The sequence below is a fragment of the Sapajus apella genome, unplaced genomic scaffold, assembly GCF_009761245.1.
Source record: "Sapajus apella isolate SASKATOON/1434 unplaced genomic scaffold, GSC_monkey_1.0 scaffold6, whole genome shotgun sequence".
In the NCBI taxonomy this organism is placed as follows: Eukaryota; Metazoa; Chordata; class Mammalia; order Primates; family Cebidae; genus Sapajus; species Sapajus apella.
The window spans coordinates 22,719,141-22,731,935 of record NW_022436946.1 but is presented as its reverse complement, the minus strand read 5'-3'; the positions used below and the strand labels follow the sequence as shown (position 1 = coordinate 22,731,935).

Below are 12,795 nucleotides of genomic sequence, written 5' to 3'. Positions count from 1 at the left end.
TTCTTTCTTTGCTGAGAATTTTTATCAGGAATAGATGTAGGATTTTGCAAGTGTAATAATAATATACATATTAATTATATTAATATACATAATGCATATTACATATGCATATTATATATTACACAAATAATATAGGTTACACATAATAGTGCTAAAGTACTTTACATATAATAAAATGTTAATTTTTTTTAAGATAGATTTTCTTTATTAATGACCCCAACCGTATGTCCTGAGTTCAAGACAGGGGTTTTGAACTCAAATACTTGGGAGAAAACAAGTTAAGATTGCATTATCCTGCAACTCATTACCAGTACCATATTGCAAAGCGAAACAGCTTGGAAAAGAGGGTGGGAGGAAAGGGAAGTGAGGGAGGGAAGATAAGAAAAGGAATTAAGTTGATCAAGTGGAATTCTTTTTTTTTTTTTTTTTTTTTTTTTTTTTTTTTTTTTAATTCTTGGGAACTATGAAGTCCTTGCAAGCACAGCTCGTTTCTGCAGATTATTTTCCAAACGTGTACAAAATGGAACCAAAACGGGGAATCCCTTAAGAACCTGAAGAGGTGCAACATTAAAAGCTACGATTATCCAGTAGCAAGTGTTCCAGCCTTCAGTTGCCAGCCGCTTCCTCCTCTTATTTCCAAGATTAGCGGGATGAAAACGTCTTCCTGGTGATTGTTTTCATTTCTTTTTTCTCGGCATCTGGGCGTGCGCGGATCAGGACCCTAAGGAAGTCAGAGGTTTTTGCCCGCATACGTGTGTGAATATAGGTCTTAGAGCACTTGATGCGGTAGTGCAGGTAGTCCCGGAACGTTTGGATCAGGTTGATGGTGCTGTCTCGAGCACTTGCGTTGGTGTGGCGAGGGAACAGCACAAAGGTGATGTAGCCAGTGTTGTCACCCACAGCGGCGTCCGTGTCTTTCAGCTCCAGCTCTGGTTCCCTGTGGCTAAAGAGGCCCTGTGGGGCTGTGGGGCTGGCTTTGCGGCCTTCTTTGAACTCCTGCATGAACAGCTTTCCAATGACCACATCGTCGTCATCCTTAAACACTGTGCTGAAGACTACTGTGACTCTGTCCTTTTTAGACTCAACATACATGGTCTCATCATCCCTATAATGGATAACTGCCCTGTTCTCTCCTTCCTTGCCCTGCTCTTAGAATTGGAATTATTTTTCAAAGACAGAGGCAAAATAATTTCGCTTCAACATGCCAGCTTGATGCACAATGGAATCCTTGGATGCAGGCAGATTTTCAAGGTCGTATAGCCAAGAGACATTGTATCCTGATTCTGGATTTACCAAGAAACTCCTGTACACCCTCTTTAATAACTGATCAGCACCACGTGCCTGAAGTTCCTTGTAGAATTTCAAAGAAATACTGACCATCACTTTTGTTTTGTCTCCATTAGGATTTGAAATATGATAGAGGACCCCATCGAAATCTGCAAATGTTACTTCTGCTTCTGGTTTGTTTCCGGCGGCCGCTTCTCCAACTTGAGCGCGAGCGTCTCCTCGATGATGCGGTTGTTCACCTCCAGCAGGATCAGGGCGGCGGCTGACCCCGAAGCCTGAACCCGCCTGCCGAGCCAACGCCCTTGCCGCTTCACCGACAAGCCCGGTCCCCGCCCAGCCCCCGGCTCTAGCCCAATAAAATGTTAATTTTAATACAACTCTGTATAGCAGATTCTATTTCCATCTCCACTTTACAGTTGAGAAAATAGACAATTAAAGAGATATCCATGTAATCCCAGCACTTTGGGAGGCCGAGGCAGGCGGATCACAAGGTCAAGAGATCCAGACCATCCTGGCCAACATGGTGAAACCCCGACTCTACTAAAAATAGGGAAAGATACCCAAATATACACTGTAAATATATCACGGGACTTAAAATGGGTATATGGTCTCTCTGTTTCCAGAATTGATCATCTTAACCAGCCTGGGCAATGTAAATAGAATATGTAAGTGGGCAATGTAGAAAATATAAAAGATGCAATTTTTATCTATTTATAGAATCTTGAAATAATCAATTATAATTCAAGCAAAATTAGGGAATGCACATTCTTTTTGAGTTCAAATGAGACATTTTTAAAAGTTGACCAGGTTCTAAGCCACAAAGTAGTCTCAACAAAAGCTAATAATGTATACACCATATTTTATAACTACTTGGCTATAAAATAAAAAAAATAATAAAAATCCTTAAAAAACAAGTAAGCCAACATCTTAGTGTAAAACATCTGAGCATTTAAAAGGACAAAGTTCTGGACAGGCCATGAGTCAAAGAAGAAATCATAAGCCACAGTGGTTATTATTAAAAATTAAGTCATGAATTACAATTAAACCCCCATATAGCAAAACTTGTGAGATGCAATTAAGGCAGTTTTTAGAGAAAAATGTATAGTCTTAAATTGCACGTATTACAAAATAAGAAAAACTAAGAGTTAATGAACAAATAATCCACCCAAGAATTAAAAATAATAAGGTAAATCCTAGAAACAGAACAAAGAGAATACTAAAACTAAAATTAGTTATCAATTAATATTTAAAACAAAGATACAAAATAGAGAATAAAATAAACCAAAAATTGTTTTTGCAAAAACTAATATAATAGAAAAATCTGTAATAAGTTTGATGAGAAAGAGAGAGAGAGGAAGAAAAAGCAAGAAGAAGGACAGAAATAGAGAGCGGTAGAGTTGTGCTGGTAAACCAGCTCTCTCTAAGGGTGGGGAATAGGTTCCTATTCACAGGGGGTCTCTGATTTCCATAGTGTATATCCTGCCACCATTGCTGATTTTTATCTACCAACATGATGCCATTAAATGCAAATTGGGAAGAGATTCATACACACTTGGCTCTGAGCAGCCAGAACAAGTCACCTCCAGCAATCCCTGGTAAGGTCACAATTATATTTTAATATTATTAGAATATAAAAACAGGACATAATGGAATAAAAAATTAAAATATTATAAGAATATTCTGACTAAGTCTGTCAATATAAATGAAAACTTGGACAGGATGGACAATTTCTTAGAGAAATATAACTTTCAAAATAGACGCCAAAGGAAACCTGACAAAAACAAAATTGCAGCTAGATCCTGTATCACTGTAGAATGACTATAGTTAAGAATAATATATTACACAGTTTCAAATAGCTATGAGGAGGATAGTGAATGTTCTCAACACAAAGAAATGAGAAATGTTTAAGATAATGGATAGGCTAATTGTCCTGGGACTACAGTCACACATCACCATGCCCAGCTATTTTTTTTTTTTTTTTTTGTACTGGAATTACTGTTTGAAAGAAAAGATCAACCCAAAATTATACAAACGATTTTAGGGGATATAAAAATAAGAAATTTCCCTGCAGTGATCTCATTTTGTCAGGCCAAGATAGCCTTCACCCCAGAATCAGACATAAATGCTATGAGAAAGGAAAATTGTAAGCTGATGTCACATAGGCCTCTAAACAAAATTTCAGCAAATGGAACTCTTAAATGTTTGTGTATATGTCTCCATCTAAGTGTACCATAACTAAGCTGGTAATATCTATAACAAAAGATTTTTTTGTATCGGTAAATCTATTACTGTAATTTCCACATTAACAAATTAAGAGAAAAATTATACAATAATGTCTATAGGTGTAGAAAGCATTTTTGGTAAGTTTCAATAATCATTCATGATGATAATAATAATTGTAAACTCTTAGTAAACTAGAAATAAAAAAGTATTACCCTGACCAAAACTATATGTTAAAAATTTCAATAAATTATCTTTAATGAAATTATAAATATGTTCCTTTTAAATTAAGAATAAGACATCTGCCATTACCACTTATATTCAGCATTGTACTAAAAATTATAGTCTGTATAGTAAAATAATAAAAGAAACAAAACGGATATGGAATAGAACAGAAGAAATATAAACTTATTATTTCTAAGTCATATTATTGTGAATACATTTAAAGACCTAATGAACAAATTAATTAACTACAATAAGATTGCTATGAGACAACTATACAAAAATCAATAGGGTTCCTTTGCAATAGCAATAAATCTCTTTCACAATAATTTTAGAAATGTTAAGCACTTGGGAATAAATCTAACAAAATAAGATATACAACCCAAATTATTTAGTGATATACACCCTAAATAAATAGAGTACGGCATGTTTGTGAAAAAGGTGACTCAATATTTGAAAGCTGCTATTTCTTCCAAAATTAGAGTTGTCATATTTGGCAAATAAAAATATAGAAAAACCAGTTAAATTTTAAGTCAAATACACGAATAATAACTTTTCAATATAAGTGTGCCCCAAACATTATTGCATATTGTTGCCTAAAAATTATTTCATAGGATAGATATAGTTAGATATATAGATACAGATATAGAGGCATGTGTCACATAACAACAGGGATACATCCTGAGAAATGCATCATTAGGTAATTACATCATTTTGTGAACATCATGCAGCGTACTTACATGAACCTAGATGGTATAGCCTACGACACACCTAGGCCATACAGCATAACCTATTGCTTCTAGGCTACAAGTCTGCATAGCATGTTATAGTATTAAATATTGCAGGCAATTGTAACACAGTGGTATATATTTGTGTATCATAGAAAAGATACAGTAAAAATACAGTATTGAAATCTTATGCGACTCTTCTTGTGTATGCAATATGTCATTGACTGAAACATCATTAGATGACACTAGAGTGTATATAAAATTTGTTTACTTGTACTTCAAGTTTAACTGGGCATCCTGTATTTTGTTGGACAACTCTATGTCAAATTGATCTATCAACTCAGTACAATCCCAACAGAATTTTTTGCAGAATTTAAAAATAATTCTAAAACTCACATGGAAGAGTAAGGCATGTAATGCACAAATATGAAAATTGCTTTTCCAAGAATAATGGGCAGGTTTTTGCCTTAGACCTGTATGTTTAAAGAGACACCTCTAGGAACTCTAACCCCAAACGGGAATATTTTTCCCAAAGATAAATTCAATATTTTACCCCAGAACTCAGAAACCTTAGCTCTGATTATATCTGCATTGGCCTATTAATTCCTGCCAGGTTGCAACAAGAGGGGAAAGGAGAACCCCCATGTCACTGGTCCTTACTTTAATTCATATTCTCTTTCTGTCAAGGAATCAGAGTGTTTTCAAGTTGATCCAATAAAATACAAAAATGAAACTACTCATTTTAATTGAAAATGAGTCATGGCAGTCATTTGACCTCAATAATTATGTTCCAGCTGTGATCCTGTCCTATTCCCTACCTTGCGAGTAGATCCAGCATCTCATGAGAAAAGTAGACCACATAGACAGATGATATTGGTAAGGTGGTAGAATTAATTTACAGTTCCATCCTGGTAGACAGGTGAAACTTAGTAACAGGAAATTTGGGGAAATAATATACTTACATAAAAGTGCAATCATAGGTAAAACTTGTATCAGTTAGGATTCCTCAGGTGTGAGAAACAGAAATCAGCTCAGCCTAAGAAGCACACAGGAATGTATAAGAGGATTGAAGAATATAGGAGACCTTTACACAATCTTAGGGTCAGTCTTGAAGAAGTCATGAGCCAAAGTATCTCTGGGGAAAGGAGAAACTAATGGACAGTCACAGCCAGCTGGGATTAATCATCACAAACTGCTTTTCCCATCTTTTTCTGCATTTCACATGAGCTCCAAATTTCAAGGAGAGAAAAGCATCTGATTGGTATCATTTGGGTCACATGTGTATCCCTTGGCTAGGAGAAATGGGGACATCTTGATTGGCAGTTCCATGGCTGCCAATAGTGAAGGAGTAGCTTTCCCAATACAAGTTCAGGGCATCATTTCAAAAGAAAGGGAAATGAATTTTTGGCAGGCATGAACAACAGATGTCCACTGCATGACTGAGTAACACAGATTTTGGGAAATGCACCCATGTAGAGCAATGTTATCATTACCAGTTGAACCTTGGTGCAGAACCCTTCTTTCTTTATGAAATAAAGGATTCTCTAAAGATGAATAATTCTGGGAATTGGTTAATAGCAGATTAAGAAATGAGGTGGGTCTCTACCTGGGGGAGGAAGGGTCTTTCTTCACTCTCTGTGGCTGGAGGCATTGTACTGACACCAAGATGCTATTCTAAAGCTGCACTGACCATAGTGGCTGCTGAGCACCTCTGTTTACTGTGCAAGCAGCAACAGCAACAGCCATGAAGAAAGATAAGCTACTTTTTGGAGCTTCCAGTATCCATGACAGTGGTTGTAGAATCCACCCACGTCAAGAAAGGGTACCTCTGGGTTAGTGGGTGGATAACTGATGCATGCTGCTCCCCACACCCCAAAAATGAAAACAAAAACACTGCCCTCCCCATCAAAAAACAAAACAAAAAAATAGTCATTTGCACTGCAGGAGAAAGTTTCTGTTGCCCAAGATCAAGATGAGGTTTCACTACTGGTGACTAGATGAGAATCTGGCCAGCAGAGTCACCGTCATGAGAATCAGCAGCAACAGTAACATAGTGTAGATGCAAGATGAGAGTGCAAGAGTGAAAGAAAGCACTTCTTCCGGAGCAACTTCTGTACCCTACATATTCAGTAAAAATCCATTTAACCATACTTGTATAATAAGGTAACATATAAAAACACTAAGAGGAAAACAGAAATACATATATATATGTGTGTGTGTATGTATATAAATAAATAACAGTTAAAGGATTATGGACAGTTTGCAATCTTTTGTTTATGTATATACACATACATACACTTACACACACACATATATATAAAGTTTTGAATCATGTTTTATTATATATAATAGAACAAGAGAAAAATTTCACTTAGGAAGTATTTGCTACTAATATTTTCAACCATTTTTAATTCCCCTTTTTATTTGTTTAAGGTCTTTTTGATGTGCAAAAGCTTGCCAATTCTGTAACACCAAAACTGTTATCCTTTTCCTCTGTAATTTCTTCCATTTATTCTATGCTCAGAAAGTACTTCTGTGCAAAAGACCAATGTTATGGTAAACTTTGACACAGACAATGTGCTATAATTTATGGGACAATTGGCTTAAGCTATGCTTTATATGAGATCATTTGCCCTAATCAGGAATCCTCATAAAAAAAGGTGATTATTTAGCATTTAATCAGAGAGGCCACATTTCAAAGACTGTAAGTGCTGTAGCTAATTTATCTCTGATGAAATAGGTACTTATTGATGAAATTAATGGCATGTGAGATATATACATTGCATAAAAGATTTCAGAGACGCTTCCACAAGAATCTAGGGAGTCATATCCTAGTCACTTAAAGATGGCATCAAGGTGTGATCCCTAGTGAGATTTTTTGCATGCTTTCCAGTGGATGTATGGGTGGCAGGATTTGATTTGCAGTTGCTTTCTTTATAACTTGATAGGCTGTGGGAAAGTAGTTAAACTTCATCTACCTCTAAACATTGACAGCTACTACTAATTTTAAAAAATAACCTAAGAGTTATACAAGATTGAATTGGCTTATACCAGCTCATAAGAGTCAGTCAAATATCCACTTGTATCTTCTTCTTCTCACTTATTTCTGAGTTTTATCTTTTATATCCAACTCTTGACCCAACTGAAGTTTTTAATCTCAGATGGCTACAAGAGTGGAGCCATTCACATAAATGTTTGAGACAAACTGGCATAAAACAGGAGGTGGGAAGAATTGTGCCAAATTGCAGAGCACCAGGGGAGCTGTCACTCCTCTGTTCTTGCCAAATGCTGCCATCTGGGAATGTGAGTCCAGTGTTGCTGTATCTTCTGTTTTACTTTTTCTTCCCTCATTAAAAAACAACAACAAAAAAACCCTATAGTTTGTTGTAAATTTTTTTGAGTTTTATAATACCATGCAACAAACCATATATATTTGTGGCCCAGTTATTGTACAAGGGTGGTGGCCAGTTTGCAATCTTTGGTCAATCGTATAAGAGGTGAATGCACTATATATATATATATAAGTATACATATATATTTTATCTCCAGGTAGGCAATTTTCCCCCAAATTGTTGGAAACAGTCTTTCTCATTAAGATCTTATCCTAGGCCGGGCGCAGTGGCTCACGCTTGTAATCCCAGCACTTTGGGAGGCCTAGGCGGGTGGATCACAAGGTCAAGAGATCGAGACCATCCTGGCCAACACGGTGAAACCCGTCTCTACTAAAACTACAAAAAATTAGCTGGGCATGGTGGTGCGTGCCTGTAATCCCAGCTACTCAGGAGGCTGAGGCAGGAGAATTGCCTGAACCCAGGAGGCGGAGGTTGCGGTGAGCCGAGATCGCGCCATTGCACTCCAGCCTGGGTAACAAAAGCGAAACTCTGTCTCAAAAAAAAAAAAAAAAAAAGATCTTATCCTTTCGCCATCAACCACTGTACACGTGTATACTAGCAGCTGTCCTACTAATGGGTATATTTTTCCACCACTTCCATATTATTTTCATAATAATAAATGCCACATGATTTTAACTATTACTATTTTTGGAAGCATTTTAAAAACTATGAAAAAAATCCTCACCCATTTAAAAACCAGAATCCTTCCACTGGTATTGTTTTTCAAATTTTTCTTTCCTGCACACTTAAGTAAATTTAAGGATAAACTTATGCATTTTCAACAACATCCTTTGAGATTTTAATTGAAATTTTATCTCCTAAATGGTTACTGCTAATATGTAAGTATTCTTTTGTATATTTATTTTGTATCTGAACATTTGATTTACATTTCTTCCAGTTAAAAAAAATTTTGTTATTTTATTCTTTTAGGTTTTCTAAGTATATAATTATCTGGTCAAGTGATAGCCCATTTTTTGGGCTATCAGACATTTCATACAACATTATGAGTTTTGAGTTATAGAAAGCTTGAAAGTGTTTGACAGCAAACTTATGCCTGGAATTTTTTTTTTTTTAAGGTAATACCATGATTGTTGGATACATATTTTTGTGATTCTACTCATGCTATTTTCTGAAAAAAACCATTTACTTAAGACCTTTATTGATACCAACTATGTGTCATTGTTCTATGTGCATTGGGTAATAAAGACACACAGAACCCTCTGTGTGTCCTTATGTGTGAAAGGAACATACAACCTCAAAAGAGAAGATAGACAATAAACCAACAAATAAATTTTTTAAATATCAGCTAATGATAAATGCCCAGGTGAAATTAAAATAGTGTGATATTGTGCTGAGTGACAGGCTGAGGGGCATTGAGAAACTAATGGTAGTCAAAATAAAAACCTCTCTGAGAAAGTGACATTTAAGCTGAGATATCATTGACAAGAAGAAACAATCAAAAATCCAAGGAAAGAGATTCCAGGTAGAAAGCACAGTTAGTCCAGAGTGTAGGGAAGATTTATTTGTATACAGATTGGTGTGCTCCAAGTTATTCATGTGACTGGAATTTTCAAACTTATTAGTGCAATGTAATTTAATACTGTTAACTTCCTCCATGTCTATGTTTTTTTTTCATTTTCATCTTTATAATACTTGTCTTTCTTTGACATCATTCTTAATAATATTTGCTTATGATATAGCTGCTATATTGTGCATTTATTTATTTATTTATACGTTAAGTTCTGGGGTACACGTGCAGATCATGCAGGATTGTTACATAGGTATACACAAACCATGGTGGTTCACTGCATCCATCCCCCTGTCATCTACAGTAAGTATTTATCCTAATGTTATCCCTCTCCAATCCTCTCATCACTATACGTCCCCTAGTCCCCCCAACCTCCAACAGGCCCCAGTGTGTGATGTTCCCCTCCCTGTGTCCATGTGTTCTCATTGTTCAACACCCACTTATGAGTGAGAACGTGTGATGTTTGGTTTTCTGTTCTTGTGTCAACTTGCTGAAAATGATGGTCTCCAGTTTCCTCCATGTCTCTGCAAAGGACGTGAACTCATCCTATTTTATGGCTGCATAGTATTCTATAGAATCTGCAAAGAACTTAAACAAATTAACAAGAAAAAAAAACATCAAAGAGTGGGCAAAGGATATGAACAGACATTTTTTAAAAGTACTCATTTATGCAGCCAACAAACAAATGAAAAAAAGGTTCATCATCACTGGTCATTAGAGAAATCCAAATCAAAACCACATTCAGATAGCATCTCATGCCAGTTAGAATGGCGATCATTAAAAAATCTGGAGACAACAGATGCTGGAGAGGATGTGGAGAAATAGGAATGCTTTTACACTGTTGGTGGGAGCTTAAATTAGTTCAATTGTTGTGGAAGACAGTGTGGCAATTCCTCAAGAATCTCAAAATAGAAATTCCATTTGACCCAGCAATCCCATTATTGGGTATATACCCAAAAGATTATAAATTGTTTTATTATAAACACACATTGCAGCACTGTTAGCAAAGACTATTTTATGTTAGCAAAGACTATAATAGCAAAGACTATTCCATTTATTTTTAAATCAAAATAAAACTTTTGAATTATCAATTCCACTGATTTTTATATTTAGACTTTTTCCCTCTATTCTTGTTTTCTTTTAAAAATTCTTTTCATTTTTAGTAATAAACATTTTTAGTACAAATATTCTGAGGTAAGTTTCGTCCACACTCAAAAAACAAAAACAAAAACAAAAAACGCTAATGTCTTATATTCTAGTCTTGTATTAAAATTTTCTCAGAGCATATTATTTTTATCGTTGGCCCAAGATAGTAGACTTTAAACTTATGAATGATAGGGTATTTTAGTTCCATCTAATACTTTTAAATTAATATCCAGTTAATTCTATCATGGTCAGAAAATACAAATTTTTGGTTTGAGAAATGTATTGAAGTATTCCTTTTAGTCTAAGAACACGGGTTTATTTTTTTCTGTCTTTTTGGTATTACATGGGCACCTAAATAAGTTATATTCTTATCTTGTGGATATAAAACTTTAAAGCTCATTGTATATCTATTGATCTAGCTTTATATTATCACGCAATTTCTTCTTGTCATTATCTTTTTTTTCAACTACTTATTCTAACAAAGGTTGAGATGCATCAGTTGCTGAGAATTTTTTTCTTCACATTTGCCTCATATTTCTAACCACCTAGTAGAACTGGGAATGTAGGAGAGCCAGAAATGTGAGAGTTTGTAGCTAGAATATGAAACTATTTGTAGCCAGACCTAGGATCTGTAACATGTATGATGTTTCTTGTTGCAACTTCTACATGAAAAGCTAACTCAAACTGACTTAAACAACATAGACATTGTATGATCTCACATAATTGAGAAGTTCAGAGAAAAGGCAGCCTTTAATTGTGCTTTAATGAGGCCTCCCCATTCTCTTAGTCCTGCTGTTCTTCATGTATCACTTTATACTTCAAGTGGCGTTCTTCACGGGAGCAATATGAATGAGCCAACTCCAGTTGTGACACCTGCGATTGCTGCTAAGCAGAGAAGAGAGTCTGTATCCCAAATTATGTAAGTTCAGGAATTTCACATGATAGCACTGAGGTCAAGTGTTCACATCTTTATGGTCACTAGTCCAGGGGTTGGTTACATGCGCCACTTATAAGAATGGAGTATTGCTTCCCAGAATGTCATGGCCCCTCAATGGAAATCAGGGACAATGGGTGTATTAGTCAGAGTTCTTTAAAAAAACAGAGCCAAAAGGATATAAATACATATAGAGAAAAAGATTTATTATGAAGGAGTGGCTCATAAAATTATAGAAGCTGTGAAGTCCCACCATCCACCATCTGCAAGCTGGAGGCCCAGGAAGCCAGCAGTATAGTTTCAATACATCAAAAGTCTAAGAACCAGGGAAGCCAAAGATGTAAGTCCCAGTCATGTCTGAAGGCCCAAAAACCAAAAGCATCAATATCATCAGGCTGGAGAAAATGAATGTCCTAACTCAAGAGGAGACAGTGGATTCACCCGTCTTCCACCTTTTCGTTTAGGCCCACGACAGACTGTATGATGCCCACCTGTGCTGGTGAGGGTGATCTTCTTTATTCAATCTACTGATCCAAATGCTAATCTCTTCTGTAAATAACCTCACAGACACACTCAGAAATAGTTATACATACAGCTCATAGCTTAGCCATGGTCATACGTAAGCCAGCAGAGTTGACATATTAACTTTCACAATGCGAAGTGAAAAGGGGAAAACCAAATTTTAGTCAGAGAAATAGAAAATTTCTAGTCCTTGGGCATAGGCCTCTGAAGCTAAATAGAGAAGAAGGTCACAGAAGTTGTGAATTTTAAGGAGTTTCGTATTTAGGATAGTACAGATGTTAAAAATTGCAGGGTGATCGTAACTGAAACAGACCAGGACAAAAACTAGAAAGTACCAATACTAGGTTAAAAGCTTTTTTTTTTTTCTTGTTAAGGATCTGATTCTGTTATGCAATATGAAAATCTGCCTATTATTTCAAGAAAACTGATACTATTGTCTGCAGTAATTTGGAATAAAATTTGACTCACCCAAAAATTTGTTTGAGCATCTTAAAAAATAAGAAGATATCAAAAGTTGCAGGGTACCCACATTTGTTATGTAATAATGCACTATTTCCTTCCCTGTTACAGGGATGTGTGCAGTCCTATAATTACATCAGGCCCAACATTTACTTGGGCCATGCATATCAAAAAGGAAATAATTTCCCAGGAATGGGGGAAGGAAATATTGCCCTAGAATAGCAATAGCACAAGTTAAATCTGAAAACTTCTAGCATAAGCCAAGATTACATCATTATAGCTGATCATTCCCTTAATTCTGTCACAATAGCTAATACTGTCTAAAGATAATAAGGACAAAGTTTAAGGGTGGATAAC

The 12,795-nt window shown here is 35.7% G+C and overlaps 1 pseudogene across 1 annotated transcript; it reads right to left on the bottom strand.

The window, feature by feature from the left end:
• Positions 1-449: 449 nt before the first annotated feature.
• On the bottom strand, positions 450-1,633 carry LOC116549331 (annotated as a pseudogene). Its single transcript, XR_004267810.1, has one exon. The product of XR_004267810.1 is annotated as an actin-related protein 2/3 complex subunit 2 pseudogene (transcript).
• Between the last annotated feature and the right edge of the window lie 11,162 nt (positions 1,634-12,795).